Below are 18,843 nucleotides of genomic sequence, written 5' to 3'. Positions count from 1 at the left end.
GCAATACTTTAAGAAATACTTTAAACCAGACATTGTGCCATACTTTAAGCCATAGTTCAAGCCATACTTTGAGTCATACTTTGAGCCATACATTAAGCCATACCTTGAATCATACATTAAGCCAAACTTTTAGCAATACATTAAGCCATACTTCGGGCCATACATTTAGCCAGACATTGAGCCATACTTTAGGTCGTGCATTGAGCCATACTGTAAGCCATATATTAAGAAATACTTAAGGCCATACATTAAGACATACTCAGCCAAACATGTAACCAGACATTTAGACAGACGAGAGTTCCTAATTGATCGCTAAAATACTATAGTTCAACAACCCAACATTAAATTAGTTATTTTACAAGTGAATAATATTACGGGTAGATCGTTGTATATGTACAATTGTTTTATAGATAAATCCTTTACAAGTAAATTGTTTTGCAGGCAAATCTATTCACGAGTACATCTTTTAGTGGGCTTATCGTTACACAGGCAGATCTTCCTAGCAGCAGATTAATAATTTACAGAAATATTGTTTTACGAGTAGGACGATTTATAAGCGATTTGTTTCACGAACAGATCGTTACGCAAGTCAATCGTTTTATGAGTTAACAGTTTCAATGGCAGATCATTTTACACTCAAATCGTTTTACTGGTAGATCGTTTTATGTGCAAATCGTTTCACAGGTAAGTCGTTTCACGGGTAAATCATTCTATAGGCTAATCATTCCGTAGGCCGACCATTTTACAAGGAAACCTTTTTTTATTTAGATTGATCTACGAATAGATCGTTTTATGCGTGAGTCGTTTAACAGTCAAATTGTTTTACAGGTTAATCGTTTTATAGGTAAATCGCTTATAAGCAGATCGTTCCATAGATGGATCGTTTTATGGGTGAAATTTTTTACAGGCAGATTGTTTTAGCAGCAGATTAATTCACAAGTATATCGTTTTATCAGTAGGTCGATTCATGAGATTCTCGTTTTACAGGTGAACCATTTTATAGGTAGTTCGTTAGATTGGCGAATCGTTTCACGGGAAAATCTTTTTAAAATTGTTTTTCGATTATGAATTAAACAACAATTCGCACAGATTTTTGAACTTTCAGTTTGTTTAACGGGCATTTCTTAGTACTTGAACAAATGTAATTATGCGTCATTTTTAATAACAAGTAGGAAGGCTATCATAATTTATCTTTTTATATTTTTTGCTGGTTAAATAGTTTTTTACTGTTTTATTTATTATGTAATGCTATTTTTACAATTGTAAATTCAGAAGAGGTTATCTTTTCTTTATAGTCCTTCCGCATGTTAAGTGAGATTATACATCCTGATTGTTTCATTTTTGTAATCTCTTTCACAAAACAACCATGATTAAGTATAATTTTCTTCAATTGTACGTTATTTTTTTTAAAAGGACATTTATAAAAATGTATGGTATTTATTTAACTATTGTATGTATGATCAATATTAAATAACGAAGGGTAAAGTCCAAGGCCCAATATATATATATATATATATATATTAAGTAAACATTATTTGTCTGACAGCTTCAAAGTCTAAGCCATTTTTTAAATACAAGTTACACTCCCTTCTGTCCCTCACATCGAGATGATTCCGATGAAATGACAGTAGGGAAGAATAGAAGAGCATGCTGCAGCTCTTTTACTGCTCCTAAATTTGGTGCCAATTAATAGATAGTTAAAAACTATTTAATGTAAACATCCCTTTTTGTTTTTGAGTTGGTTACATTGTAGAAGTAAATGCATAGAGGTAATCCATAGCTGACTCAAACTCTTGTTTTTTTATCTGTTGTTGATAAAAGTGCATTGAGAAAGAGCTCAAGTGGACTGGGTTCAACCCTACAGCTCGCTTTTTGAGTCAGTACCAATTGATAAGAGAAGATAAGCTATGGCGATTCCGGCCCAGGTGGGCTCGAGTTGCCAGGCGATTTTGGCCCACTCCCTTTCCGCGGCGAGCGGCCCCTCTTTTCAGGTGGAGTGGTTCCGGCTCCAGCCAATGGGCAAGCAGGAGCTGTGACTTTCTCGCATTCCTTGTGCGTGCGCTGCTTGAGGTTGCGTGCACCACCTGCAGCGCTGCATGAGTTTGCGCGCGCTGTTTGAGTTTATGCGCAATGTGCATTAGCGCCTGTAGCACCACGTGCACCAGCTGGTAACGTGCAATGCGGTTTGAGTTTGCGCGCGATGCAATGTGCATAAGTCGTCTGCAGCGCTGATTTGCGTGCGCTGTTTGAATATGCAAAATCGTGTGCAACTTGTGCATGTGGTAGTTATTTGCATACAAAACTTTTTTTTGTGTGGGCGAGCGCGTTGCATTATAATGTAGGATGTAGAGTGGTAGAAAAGTAATTGTTAAACATTTTTGTTTAATTTTTAAAATCAGTTTATATCAAATGAAAAATATACATGATTTACAAAACGATTTTGTTAAATATGTTATTCTTAAAATACATAAAAATCTGGCGAAAAAAATGTATCAGTATTATTTATATTATGTGCTTCGCTTAACCAACCACGTCGTAGCCAGTCATCCATGTAGGTTGTTGCTTTCGTGGTTTAAGGCGTTGATATGCTGCATAATATAAATCGCTGTCTTGCTTTGATGACTTACTTGATTTGCTAGTCAGGAACCATTGTTTTTATAAATGTGCTTTATGTAGGGCACAAAATAGTTTTTTCTTTTCAAAATGGTTTTGTCCGTGTGTAAGGCATACTGAAGACGAGACTTTGTCTTCAAAGTCTTTGAAAGTACAATGCATTTGGGACAAATCGTGAACTTCACGTGTTAGGATTGAACTTATGAACTGAGCTTCATCACTTCCGTAAGTATAAATTCTTTTCAGGTTCTTGGAAATAGTTATTAGACAATACTTTAAGTCATTTAAAGTAACATTACCCTCAAACCATTCGATTCCGTGGACTTTTACCGTCTGGTGATTATTATACTTTTTTATATCAGACGGTAAATCATTATATTTGCAAAGTGGCTTGATTATCCAATGGCCAAAAACGTTTCCTTGCAAGGAAACCCCTAAAAAATTTTTCGGCATGTAGTGTCTGTCAGCATTATGAAAGCCTTGGACACTAATGATGATCTTTATGATGTGTTTTGAAATTGTAAATATTAAAGTTAAAAATTATTTTTCTGATACATTCTTTATTTGACAAGGCTCTGTTTTTCACCGTTGCTGTAACTACTTGTATCATATAGGTAAAACTAAGTGAATGATAATACACAACCTGTATTTATAATTCTTCTTTATCGGAGCTAGTGACATCTGCCTACTCACAGCATTGCATAAGATTGCGCAATCTCTCTCCATGAGCAAGTATGAGATGTAGCCTTCCTTCTCTCCAAGTGCCTGAGCCGCTCTTGTGATTATAATCGGTCAGTTGGATAGCTTATAAGCACAACTTTACTTTTTAAAATTATTCTTTCACCTTATTCTTGAATAATAATTTATATACTCTAACAGTTCTTTATTATTATTGGCAAAACTATTTTTAGTGAGAAAAAACTACTTCATACATCGAACTAAGCACATTTTTTAAATTTAATTCAAAATATATCCAATCTCTTATTGCAAAAACATTTCTGAAAGCACATAAAGAGGTAATGTTAAAGGCATGGTATTTGCATGGCAAATAGGCTTTGCTAAGTTTTGCAAGCGCTGGGCATCCATACTCCTCAATATTAACGACTCTATAAGTGTAGTAAACATGAATGATTTGCACCTTTATTATATTCTATCATTTGTGCAGATTTACATACTTGCATGTAAGTATTTCTTTCAGGTATTGTATTTTTCAAAACCCTTGACGAAAGCCGTTTCTGCGTCAACAAGTTTAGTTTTAAATATATTGAGCGCTATTTCATAGGAAAAGTTTTTGACATTTTAGCTTATACCATGAAAATCGGTTATTAACAAACGATTTTGTTTCTTGTCCGCATAAGATAAATTCATCTACGTGAAAGGTGGGGTCATGGATTAAAATTCCAAAGACAAAAATTCCGAAAACAATTCCATAGACAAAAATTCCAATAAAAATGTTCACCAAGGACCCAGGGTGCTTACTGGCCATGCTGATGAATGATAAACTCTTTAATAACAACACGAATTCCTATCACCCAATGACCCAGGGCACTAACAGTCCACTCTAATAAACAGCAAAATGTTAAATGATATCCCAAGCGCCTATCACCCGATGACCCAGGGCACTTACTGACCACTCTAATGAACGATATTAATTACTAAAGTTAGTGCTTATCACCCAATGACCCAGGGAGCTAACTGGCCTTCTATTAAACGATAAATTATTAAATAATAACACAAGCGCCTATTACCCAATCACCCAGCGCGCTTACTGATAACTCTAATAAATAATATTAATTACTAAAGTAAGCGCATATCACCCAATGAACCATGGCGCTAACTGGCGACTCTAATAAACAATAAATTCTTAAATAATAACACAAATGTCTGTCACCCAATGACCAAGGGCGCTTACTGACCACTTTACTGAACAATATTAATGACTAAAGTAAGCGCCTATCACCCAATGACCCAGGGTGCTAACTGGCCACTCTAATAAATAATAAACTCTTAAATATTAACACAAATGTCTATCACCCAATGACCTGGGGTGCTAACTGGCCACTTTTATAAACAGCAAAATGTTAAATGATAACGCAAGTTTGTATCACCCAATGACCTGGGGTGCTTACTGTTCATTATGATAAATAATAAACTCTTAAATAATATTACAAGTGCCTATCACTCAATTACCCATAAATAATGTAGTTGCTAGTAAGAATCCTGGGTCAGTTAGTCATAGATGTTTGTGTTAATTATTAACATTCAACTAATAAATAAATAAGCCAGTAAGTACCCCAAGCCACCTAGTAATAGGCTTTCTTGTTATTGAGTAACATAGTATTATTTTATAAGCACTTATGTCATAAATTTATATTATATTATTAAAAGAGTTACACGCAAGCATTTCAAGTCATCGGGTGAAAGCCACTCGCATTTTTATTTATGATTTTAACATTTATAAAAGTGGCCAGTAAGCACCCCAGGTCTTCAGATAAAAGGCGCTTTTGTTATTATTTAACATTTCATTATTTCATGGAGTGACCAAATAAAGCCCCAGGTCATTAGGTAGTAGGCACTTGTGTTGTTAGTTAAAAGTTTATTATTTACTAAAACGGGCCAGTAAGAATCCCAGGTCATTAGATGATAGGCACTTGTGTGAATAATTAATAATATTTGTTAGAGTGGCGTGTAAGCGCTTCCAGTTAATAGGTCATAGGCGCTTGTGTTATAATTTAAAAATTGATTATACAATAGAATGGCCAGTAAGCAATCCAGGTCATTGACTAATAGGTGCTTATGTTATTATTTAACATTATTTATTAAATAGAGTGGCCAGTGAAAGCCTCTGGTCATTAGGTGGTAGGCGTTATGGGTTAATATTACATACATTACTACTCATATAAAAATGGCCGGTACGCATCCTAGATCATTGGGTGATAAGACGCTGTGGTCATGATTCACATTATTTATAAAAGCTGCTAGTAAGCAACCCGAATCATTGGGTGAGTGGCACTTGTATTATTATTTATTATTCAATTATTCAGTAGAGTGGCCAGTAAGCATTTCGGGTCATTGGGTGAAACGCACTTGGGTCATTATTAAAGAGATTATTATTTATTAGAATGGCCATGAAGCACCCCAGGTTATTGAGTAGTAGAAGCTTGTATTAACAATTAATCTAATTTATTAAAGTGGCCATTTAGTTCCCCGGGTCATCGTGTGAAGGGAACTTACGTAAATAATTAATATTACTTGATAGAGTGGCTGGTAAGGGCCCTAGGTCATTAGGTGATAGACACTTGTGTTACTATTAAAGATTATTTTATTTATTAAAGAGGCCACTAAACGCCCTGAGTCATCGGGTAATAGGTGCTTGTGTTAATAATTTACACTTATTGGAATAACTAGTGAGAACCCTGGGTCATTGTGTGATAGGTGCTGGTGTTAATAATTAATATTTATCAGAGCGACTAGTAAGCGCCCCACAGTGGGCGAATTTAATTTTTTTTACTCAAAACCTAATATCTCGCGAACATTTATAGATAGATAAGTAATTTTTTTTTATTATCTTTCTTTAGTGATAGAGATTAAAGGAAAACTATAGAGGAGACAGGAAAATTTGAACCTAACCTACGAATTTGTCGTAATCGTCGATTTTTCGCGATTTCAGGTCTATTTTTTCTTATTTAGCTATAATTAAAATAAATTTTGGCTAATTTGACACTTAATTCGTTTTTTGTGTGTTTTGGGCAATACCTACTTAATGCTAACGTATCAATCAAATTATATATTAGTTAATATGTACGAATATATATGTATATATCTATTTTATGTGCATTTAGAAATAGTTATCAATGTTAATGATTAATAATTAGCTTGTAATGATAAAAAAAATATCGACTTACTTGGTATCAAAAGTGGCAAAACGCAGAGACATACGGTAAAAGTTATTCATAATAATTTGTATGTATATATATGTGTACGTATCCATGTATGTATGTACGTATGAAAGCTTTGCCATCAAATATCCGAAATCACAGTTTCTCATACGACTTTATTAAATATTATTATTTTGAAATAGCTGGCAGGACACGATACATTGATACATATCTATAGATGTATGCTAATATATGGAGCGTTTTATATATATACATATACATATAAACTTTTACTTTGGATAATTTGGTTTAGAACACAGCAAGTTTTGCGAGTATGGCTTCACACACACAGACAAACTTTAGTGTACATACATAATCAAATTTATTCCTTTCTGATATATATATATATATATATATATATATATATATATATATATATATATATATATATATATACGTATACATAAATGTGTATTTATATTTATAATTACTTCAACATGCGTAAGTCTCACATTCGTTACCTTTCAGCATTACATAACAATAAGTTTTCAGAAATATGAATTAGCTTAGCGTACTTCAGAACCTAATTTTGGAAAATTAATTTTATCTGCTAAGTGGTATGGATAGAATAATGGTTTTTCATTTAAGTATTTTTGAAAATTTGTATAGTTAACTTCTGCTATACTACTTCATTTTACTTTTTGTAGCATAACACAATTTAACGCATAGTATAATATTTATAGAATTTATTTTCATAAATTATTTCATCGCTTACCTTTCCCGAAATAACGTTCGTAAGAAAATCAATGCAAACATTACAGACTTCTGCAAGGATTCCCGCAAGGATTTTTGCATGGAAAACTATTTTACCAGAATTTTGTCAGGTAAAATTTTACTTCGAAAATTTTTACGATCCATTGAATTATTTTTACTTTCGATCTTTCGTAAAAAATATACAATGAACAACTCTTGTAAAACATTTATTTTTGAGGAATTTTTCGAGGAATTATAATCGATAAAACCCTCAAGCAAACATTATCTATCTACACGAAAATTCTTGCGGATCTTTTGTGGAAGTTTTTGGCGGAGTAACACTGTGATCTGACATTATTGTTTCTTGGATGTATGTAAATACCTAAAAATAAGAAAACAATAACATATTTTTCTACAGTATTGTTGATATTTTATTGAAAGAATCAGATTCCACGTAAATATCCGCATATAATATTTAAACTCCAGTTATCTAACCTACAGAAAAATTGATCTTATTTATGTACCACCTGACTTTCGTTCACTTGCAGCTTTTAAATGTACTGTACTACACCTATTGCACCTTAGAAAAATATCTAATTGCCATTCCTACCTTCCTACACCCTAAGGGTGCAGTCCTATGGAGTACAGAGTTCGAATACGGAACCATGACAGTCAGAGAGAGGTCTGAGAGGAACCTGTACACTTCTTTCTTACTCTTATGACTCAGGGGTTTCATATTGCGCATTTAGTATGTCTATGTGCCCGCAGCCTAACGCTATAACGAAATTTAATCAATCTGTAACATAGTATTCCTGTGACTCTGTATTTCAGGTATTAAGCGTGGAGTGAAGAACAACGGATTTACGCATTTTTCTAGGCTAAGTGAATTTTCGATCTAATATTGGCTACAATAATAGAGTAGACGACAATGAACAATCACTGGGCGATAGTCATGCCAAGTCAGGCCAAGCTGTGCACAAGTCAGTTCCATATTACGATCACGCCTATGGCAAAGCTTGGAAGCCTGTGCTGGGCCACGCAATCTGGCTGGGTAGCCCACTTTAGTTTCAAATAGGGCGATATCTCGAAAATTACTGCGAGACTTGCAGTGCGAGTTTAAATTGTCGATTTTGCGATGTCTCAATTACTTTGGTATAGCTCCAGCAGCTTTTAGAGAAGACCCTTATGCTCACACGTTCGTATTTATATACTCTGCACATAGTTTAATCATACACTCATGGCATCAACAGACTGACGGGAATATTTTAGAAAAGATAGTACATGTCATAGGTATTTTATAAAATACTAGTGCTTTACTAATATGATAAGTTATATAGAATTAGTATATAATGTAGTGTATTGTTTCTAAGTTATTTTATAACTATATGAAAGAATGCATGAGTATATTATATGTTTTCAGTTTATGTATTATTGCATCATGGTTAAATATATGTTACGTATACAATATTGAAGATGCATGACGATATAGAATATTTATTCATCTTGTTCACGTATGAAATAGACTATATTTATGTAAAAAGAGTCATGTTATTCTGCATGAGAAAGTTTAGTGTGCATATAAATATATAACTGATTAAAATGAAACATGTTGTATACCAACTAAAATAGTTTCATTACATCAAAAGAACTAATACAAATGCGTCTTGTTCTCAGAAATTTAAAGTGTACAATAGTCATTGTTGATAAATTCAATAATAATACGGTCAACTGCAAAAATAACCTAATAAATTAATTTTAACGTAAGATTATTGATTATCAGTAATAATCATCCCAAAAGTAACCCTCCAAAAGGTAGGGCTGTTGAAATAGCAGGCAAATTTTTTTAGTATCATCAGTTGGCAACATTATATTATAAAGCAGGCCTTTACAATTAGTTTTCAGTCTGCTACACGTCCGCTAGTGATGCTTGCTTATGTGCTTGTTTTTTTATCTGTCCCTCTTTCTATCTGTGTATATAGTAATTCTTACAGTTAATGATTTTTTAAACTGTAACTGTGCATTATTTACTATCCACTGACTCTGACCATTCACTCGGTCTGCTGTTCGGTAGGAGAGAAAGAGGGAGTGAGAAGGCTGATAAGTAGGTCTCTCTCTTGATGAAAATAAATTTTATATAGACTGAATGTATTATCGATTGCTAGTATTGAAATAACATAAAACTTTAATGCAACAATCTTTATTATTTTAAAGTGTAGTTGCAAAAGGGCTTGAATAACATCAATAAAATATTTTGTATCGGGAAGAATTATTAAGAGAATATTTAAAATCTCAATCGTCTACATTAACATGAAAGAGATCACGGTCTGTCATTGTCGTTATAGTTAACCTACTTGCGACTGTGCATGACAATGTAATCTCTCATACTGAACAAACTATATTTAATTATTCAAGTAAATACGTTTTATATATTTATTTTCTGTTAGCAAATAACAGTTATGTACGTAGGTGGAGCCGAACTGATGAAATCATACCTAAATGTATGAAGATAATTTGACTAAATTTCCTTAAAATTTAATTGAAAACCCTTTTAGTACATTGAAAAATTGAACAATACAACATTCGAGAATTATTACATTAATTCCAATATTCCATGTGTATATTTGTAAATAGTACTTTGATATTAAATTTAATTTATAACAAAACAAAACAAATTTTCTGTGATGTAAATTTTCCTTACTCTGGTGCCATTTCAATATAACTGAATAATAAAATTTGAATTGAAATTCAATTGATTGTGCACCAATAATTTATATACAAATTAGTAAGCTGCGCGTAAGATGTAGATCGAAATTATGTGAGATAGCCCAGATAAACTAATTTCCATTAGAGATGAGAGGGGGCTCTTACTCTTGTCTTCCTTACCTTGTGTCACCTTTGGTACAGTTAAGACACCTGGGACCTTCTGCCATCTCAAGGTCCATGATGGAACCACCAGAGATTTCTTGACAATGTATAGACAAATTATAAACCACTTTAAATTTCTTGGACTTTCGGGTATAACCGAGACAGTTACGAAATTTCGAGTTGAGATGATTATTGTCCAATTATCCTGACTGAGAAATCTCGTAACAAAAATTTTTTACTTCTTGAATCTAGACGAGAAATTTTTCAAGATTCTTATATCCCGAACACCCTTCAAATAAGTAAATTTGTCAGTTGTAGAAAGTGTATGTAAAACTTATTTCTGTGTTATAACTATGAATAGCATTTTTCAATACAGTAATGTAAAACATGGAAAAAACTACTTCACTATCCCTTATTACAAAATAAGTAAAATGGAAGTTATTTTTAAATCTTGTTTTTCGAAAAAATGTTTACATTATTATGATAGCATATGAAGATCTAAAAGAAATGTTTTTTTCATGTATGAGCTATATATTACGTTACTTTCAAATCATAGAACGTTTATAACAACTGTGAAAAAGTAATCGACAAGTGAGCTAGTACATATAAAAAATGGAGAGTTCAGAAAGTAAAAGTACTGGGGGCCGACCTACAAAGATTCCGAGAGTACGAGAGAATAGTGGAAGAAAACGTGTAAATGTTTCTGAAGCTTCTTATGAGACGAAACGCAGGCGAGCCATGGAATTGTTAACCAACAAAGACATTGATATTGATATCCTGAGAGCCGCGGTTAAGCTCGCAGAAAAAGAACATCATGATAAATCTAGTCAGAGTGAAGATAGTTTTGTAGATGAGTGCTCTGAGATGGATAGGCTTGAGCATATTGAAATGAATAATGGTAAATATTTGCACAAAGTATGTCTAAGATGTTCATAGAACTCTCAGTTTAAAATATATGCTTCAAAAACACTTCAAATTGATATTAAGATGTTAATTTTTCAATATTCCTTAGGAAACATTCGTAAACACACAAAAGAGAGTGCACTTGCTTTTTTTTTAGAATCTGATATGAGTAAAGCTTCTTATAGAACATTAGTAAAGGACTGCCTTGCAAGAAACTGTAAGATTTATTCTGGATATGAAACTATTAAGAAAGGTATGATGGACTGCAAGCCTACAGATATTGTTTATACTGAAACAGTAGTTACTGTACCCCTCCAGAGTATGTTAAATAAAACTGCGGAAAGGCTCTGTGAAGCAGTGGCCCTTAACTGGAGTAACAAATTCTTGAAAAATCTAGTTCTATCAGCAACTCTTGGTTGCGATAGCTCATCAGGCCATCTTAATGCATAACAGAAATGTGAAGCTCCAGACAATGATTCCCTAGATGCGCAACAATCTATGTTTGTAACGTCATTACTAATCTGCCAGTTGGAGTCACGAACAAGTAATGAAAAGTGGACGAATCCAACGCCACAATCTCATAGATTTTGTAGAACATTGCGCATTGCCATCGAAAAAGAGACCGATTATACGACCAAACTTGAATATGACAGATTATCCAAAGAGATAAATGAGCTTAATGATCATTCTTTTCGGTTGTCAAATGGAAATCTTGTAACAGTTTCATTTTGTATAACAAAGACACTCTTCGACGGAAAATGTGTGAATTGTATTGTCGGTAACAGAGCAACGCAAAGATGCCCAATGTGTTTTTACATGATGAGTGACTTTTACAAGAAAGATATTGATTTTAAAGTTAAAGATAAAGACGTGCTCCGTCTTTCATGTGGATTGGAACTTTTGCATTGTTTGATCAAGGTTTTCGAACATTTTTTACAGATGTCTTATAAAAAAACATCCAAATCGTGGAGTTCAAGTAAATCAGGTATGGTATAACTCGTAAGAATCACGGAGTTGGCTACTTATTTTATTTTGTACGGTTAATCTAGTAGTTTTGTCTAAAAAGTAAATTTTATATTTAAAAATAAACTCTATGACATAAAGATCATTGAAGCTCAATCCTAAGAATCAAGTGACATTGTCCGCAAATTTTTTCATTAAAACCATTTTCGTGTATTCCTACTGTATGTTTTATTACAAATAGAATTTAAAATGTTCTCTCTAAATGCAAATAATTAACTTGCAGACTTACGAGAATACGTTAAAAAATATTTATTTGGAAATTGAATTTTATCTTACAGTGATAAGGCTTCATTTACTTTTTTACAAAAAAAATTGTTTTATTAATAACAGCCTTAATTAAAGTAAGACAACACACGTTTACAAAATTAATCGTAATGTGTAGGACAACTGAATAAGATTCAGACACTGTTTCAGTCGCCAACTCTAGTATTTCTTAATACTATTATGTTGTGTCTACTTTCCTTCATGACAGATATTATTTTAGATTTGTTTAAGATTCAAAAGGAAAAAGTTCAGAAGGAGTTGTTTCAACAGTTTAGTGTTCGAGTGGACCAAGTTTTGCAGGGTAAGGGTACCAGCAATACAGGTAACTTGTCAAGGCGGTGCTTGGATCATCTGCAAAAATTCGCAGAAGCTTTGGGGATAAACGAAGATCTTGTAGAAAATATGGCAACAATCTTAGTTTTATTTAGATGTGGCAGAATGCTCAATTATGAAGAATTGGAAGGACTGTGTGAAAAAACTTACTGGCTTTATTTTCAATTATACCCATGGGTACAGCTCAGCCCCACAGTGCATAAGCTACTAATGCATGGTTGTCAGATAGCAAAGTCTTTTCCAATGCCAATGATTTTCTATTCCGAAGATGCCAGTGAGTCATGGCATAGATTACACCGACTGCATATGACTAATCATGCCCGGCAAGCCAGCAGATTATTCAGACTTATGGACGTTTTCGATCGAGCTGTATATTTAACGGATCCTATTATATCATTATTGAATATTCATGAGCGACTAAAACAAGGAGAATGGACAAGTATCTCAAGTAATTAGGAGTGATAAATACATTAAAAATAGGGAGGATAGCTTAATGCATTCGTCCGATTTTCATTTAATTTATTACAAGTATTTAAATACGTATATTAAGGACAACTAATGAGTAAATGTGTATATGTGTTATTTGTGAGTGCGCTAGTAAAAATAGCAATAACAATTCTTATAAATCTGGTAGATAACACAAGGAAATAAAACAATTAATACTGTATGTATCGAACCTTGGAAACACTGGTGGCAGAAAATTGAGAAAAATAATTTTAACAATGTTTCTAATACGAATATATGAATATAAATGTTAAAGTATGTAAATGTACCAATGTAAATGAGTGTGATATGAAAATAATTAAAAGTGAAATCTATTTTCTCTAAAACTTTTTGTTAAAAATCATCAAAGACTTACTAAAAAAAATTTTATAATATTAAATGTATGTCTTATTACATTAACATCCTTCACTCAAATAAAAAAACTTATTTGGCTAAGTTTCATACGTGTCTTATGAATGTACAAGTAATTCTACCAAACTTTTCATTTTTCAAATTTTATGAAGTATCTTAAAGGCTCATTAATTAATGAAGAAAATAAAATCACTAAATACTGAGTATTATGGATAAGACTGACTAGTTAATGTCGACGAGGTAAACACTTAATACATATGTTATACAACAAAAAGTTCAAAGTAACATATATAAATACATATATATCAATATGTATAATATATATTGTAAAAAGGAATGTATTTCATTATTTATGTACACTGAAGTTTATCTGTATGTGTGAAACAATACTCACACAAAACTTGCTGTATTCTAAACCAAATTATCCAAAATAAAAGTTTATGTATATATATTTATATATATAAAACGCTCCATATATGAGCACACATCTATATATATGTATCAATGTATCGTGTCCTGCCAGCTATTTCGAAATAATAATATTTAATAAAGTCGTATGAGAAACTGTGATTTCGGATATTTGATGGCAGAGCATTCATACATACATACATACATGGATACATACACATATGTATACATACAAATTATTATGAATAACTATTACCGTATGTCACTGCGTTTTGCCACTTCTGATACCAAGTAAGTCGATATTTTTATTATCATTACAAGTTAATTATTAATCATTTACATTGATAATTATTACTAAATGCACATAAAATAGATATATACATATATATTCGTACATAATTACTAATATATAATTTAATTGATACGTTAGCATCAAGTAGGTATTGTCCAGAACACACAAAAAACGAATTAAGTGTCAAATTAGCCGAAATTTAGTCTAATTATAGCTAAATAAGAAAAAATAGACCTGAAATCGCGAAAAATCGACGATTACGACAAATTCGTAGGTTAGGTTCAAATTTTTCTGTCTCCTCTATAGTTTTCCTTTAATGTCTATCAATAAAGAAAGATAATTAAAAAAAATTACTTATCTATCTATCAATGTTCGTGAGATATTAGGTTTTGAGTAAAAAAAACCAAATTCGCCCACTCAGGTCATTGGGTGATAGGCACTTGTGATATTATTTAATATTCGACGTTTTAGTAAAATGGCCAGTGAGCGCCTCGGATCATCAGGAGATAGGCGCTGATGTTATTATTTAACATTTTATTATCAAATTGATAGGCCATTTAGCTTCCCGGGTCAACGGGTGATAGGCGCTTTTGTTATCATTTAACGTTTTATTGTTTATTTTAGTGGTGAGTTAGCACCCCAGCTCTTTGGGTAATAGGCATTTGTATTTTAATTAAAGAGTTTATTATTTATTAGAGTGGCCATTCGACGCCGTGGGTCATCGGGTAATAGGCGCTTATGTTAATAATTAATATCATTTTTTGCAGTGGCAAGTAAGCACCCCGGGTGCTTGGCTGATAGATACTTGTGTTATTATTATGGTTTTCTTATTTATTTAAGTGGCCAGTTATGTCCTGGGTCATTGGTTGATAGGCGTTTACTTTATTAATTAAGATTACTTATTAGAATGATCAGTGCGCACCCCGGGATATCAGGCGATAGGTATTTGCGTTATTATTTAAGAATTTATCATTAATTAGAGAGGCTAGTTAGTGCCCTAGGTCATCGGGTGATAGGCACTTGTGATATTATTTAATGTTTAATGATTTAGTAAAATGGCCAGTAAGCATCTCGGATCATCAGGGGATAGGCGCTTATGTTATTAGTTAACAATTTTATCATCAAATAGAGTGGTCAGTTAGCTCCCTGGATCATCGGATAAAAGGCACTTACATTAATTAATAATATAATTTATTAGAGTGGTCAGTTAGCGCCCAGGGTCATGGGGTGATAGGTGCTTACTTTAGTAATTGATATTGTTCATTAGAGTGGTCAGTAAGCGCCCTTGGTCATTGGGTGACAGACATTCGTGTTATTGTTCCAGAGTTTATTATTCATCAGCATGGCCAGTAAGTACCCTACGTCCTAAGTGAATATTTTTGTTGAAATTTTTATCCATGGAATTTTTGTTGGAATTTTTGTCTTTGTCATTTTTGTCCATGACACGAAAGGTGGCTTAAGAAATATTACAACTGCCATAAAATCCCTTTTTTCCCCTGTTCAACATACAAAATCTCTTTAAAAAGAAATTTGTTATTTGCAGTCTTAAAACCCTGGATATCTACAATATACTTCATCAATAAAAGAGAAATATACCTTCTTTGGTCGAGGGTGTACAAACAAATGAATACAGCGTTAAAGTACATTACACTAAAAATCCATCGAAGAATTCCGATCCTTTTATTGTAATTGAGCATAACTCTTTACCTCAATACGTCTAAAATAGATTTTCACTGTATACATTTTATTGACGTGCATGTTATATTTCGGAAACCTAAAAATAGAGCAAGTCGAAAGTGACCAATTAAAGAAAATTATGTACATGATTCTTGTGAGCAAAAAAAAACCAAAAAAAAATGTTACAATATCAAATTCTTCAATTGTCGGAATAAAATCACGTCAAAGAAAAAGTATTAGAAGTAGTAGTAGTAATAGTAGTAGCAGCAGCTGCAGCAGTAGTAGCAGTAGTTTTAGTAGATGTAGTAGTTGTAGTAAAAGTGACAGTAGTGATAGTATGAATCCTTAAAATTAGGTAAATTTAAATGTGAATTAAAAAAAAAAAAGAAAATAAAATAAAATGAATTCATTCTAAAATTTTGTATTGAGTTTAGTATGAACAACTGTGTACCCCCCCCCCCCCACACACAATGCCTACTATTTTTTAAAATTTATTTCATATTAGGATTGGAGCTGCTTCAACAGCTCATATTCATGTAATCTGTGAGCAAGTAAACTTGCAGTTCCAAGTTAGCTATGGCAACAGTACAATATTTTAAAGGTGTGGCTTACCAGCTATGGAAAACATATCAGCAAACAGTAAATGGATATGATGTTGCTCATATCCAAATTCAGTTAGATAGCAGTTTTATAGTTTTAAATGATAGTAATTTTTTTTTAGTTAAAAAAAATGACTTATCAACTTCCGAATTGCAAAAATTTTAATCAGCGACAGCTTTACTAAAAACTTTAATACAACTACTTTATGATCACTTAGAAATAGTGGAAGCAGCAAAAATATCTATTAATGAGTCTGAAGTTTTCAATTCAGACAGTGATCGTGGATTGAGGCAGCAGTTACAGCATTTAAAAATTAATCTGAAGTGTTGAAACCAGAAAATAATTTAAAAATCGCGTCAACTAGCAAGTTTAAAACTAACTTTACAAAATACGTTCAAGGTGAAGGTATAGCTGCAGGAGCATCTACATAAGCAGTAATACCGTCAGCAACAACACTTTCAGTTGCTGAGAACAATAAAACAGTAAGTTTCAAAGATGTTAATAGTGCTTTTAAAAAACGAATCATGACAGTATTGATTGTTAATTTAAGACATTTAGATTTAAGAAATTTTTTTAAAGATGCAAAGAAGAAGTTTTTTAACCGAATACAGCAGTCTCTAAGCAAACATGAAGCACTAAAAGTTAACACAGTGTAGTCATCTCAATATGTTACAGTCAAAGATAACATTAAAAGTACCGATATAAAATACTTTAACACAAAGTCATAATCTGTTTATCAAACAACTGATTTAGACGATTGGTTTGATAAGAATGTGCAACAACCAATTGAGCAAAGTATGGATGATTTTAAAGATGCTGGTTCTAGCTGGTTTTTACATTCAATATTAAATTTAGTTATCAACATCAATAAATCAAATCTTATACGAGGTAGTTCATTTATAGATTTACCAAATTACATTAAAAAAAAAAATGCTTGTGTAAATATTGTTAACACGGACAATCAATGCTTTAGATGAACTATTTAATCAGCATTGCATCCAGTCAATAAAAATGCAAGTCATGTCGAAAATTATAGAAGATACAGAAACGAGTTAAATTTTAATGATATTGAGTTTTTGATGACCCTTAAAAAAAATTTTTTAATTTGAAAAACAAAATAATGTTTCGGTTAATTGATATTTTTTTAAAAAGAATGGTAATACTTATAATGTTTGTCCTGGTTATTCATCAAGAAACAAAAATGAAAATCGTGTTAACCTTTTACTTGTTAAAAGTTTTTATATTAATGATAAGGGGGATAATAATACAATCAGTATTAAGAACGATGTAAATACTAAGTATAAATTTTATTATGTTGTGATTAAAAATTTGTCATGTTTAATACGCAAACAGTTGTCTAAACATCAACATGCCGCAAACATATGTGACCGATGCCTTCATTACTTTTGATCTAAAGATAAATTGGAAGCCCATGAACAAGATTCCAATAATGTAAATAGTTGCAAAATTATTCTACCTATGAAAGAGAAGAATCAGCACATACTTGAATTTCAAAATTTTACATACAAGAACCGAGTTTCATTTGTTTATCAACTTTATCACTTCCTGTATAGTTTTCATTATGAAAATAATTATGAGTAACAGAACTATTACTATTATTTTTTCGTTTTTTTGTTTCGGCAACAATTTCTAATAGAGGGTCTGTAATTGGTTTAAAAGTTTCACTAAGCACTTTTTTAGCCCCATTTTTCCCCAACTTCATTAGTCTGTACTTTTTTCTAACAGCCTCACGTGCCTTTACTAACTGATATAGAACGTCTTTCTCTTGTTTATACATAATAATAATGATGCTGAAGATGATAATGATGATGCTTCAATGTCTTACGACTGACTGTAATAATTACACTAGGTATGTCCTAAATGTACAGTAAAATTATTAAAACCTTTTCTGTAGCGACCATTATTCGTTTGTTCATCTTTATTTATAACAACAAATCCATGTTTATCATTATTCCAGCGATTAAAGCATAAATTTTTAAATTGAATGTACAGCATGTTGGAGCTTACATGATTATAATACACATGCTTCAAATTAACTTCATCTTCACAGAATAAATTAAAAAATTAACGATATCCCTAACAAGATGCTTTGGTACTCGAGTATATGACAAAAAAAGATAGAAGCAATCAATATTTTTGTGTCTACCCATGCAGAAAAAGGCTTTTACATTGTCTTGTTTTTCACAAGCTATATCATCAAAAATCATTATAGAATTTGTTAAAGCATCATCGGCTGAAACTACAGTCTTATGTTCGCTTATAAAGACGTATTTCACACACTCCATAGGCTTCAATAAATCTTTTAAGAACTTGTATTTTGGTTGATGCAGTGATTTAGAATACACATATACATTTTTA

The sequence above is a fragment of the Copidosoma floridanum genome, unplaced genomic scaffold (assembly GCF_036245765.1).
Source record: "Copidosoma floridanum isolate Cflo_tuat_1 unplaced genomic scaffold, Cflo_Japanese_pri ptg000004l, whole genome shotgun sequence".
Taxonomy (NCBI): Eukaryota; Metazoa; Arthropoda; class Insecta; order Hymenoptera; family Encyrtidae; genus Copidosoma; species Copidosoma floridanum.
This window is presented reverse-complemented; position numbering follows the sequence as displayed.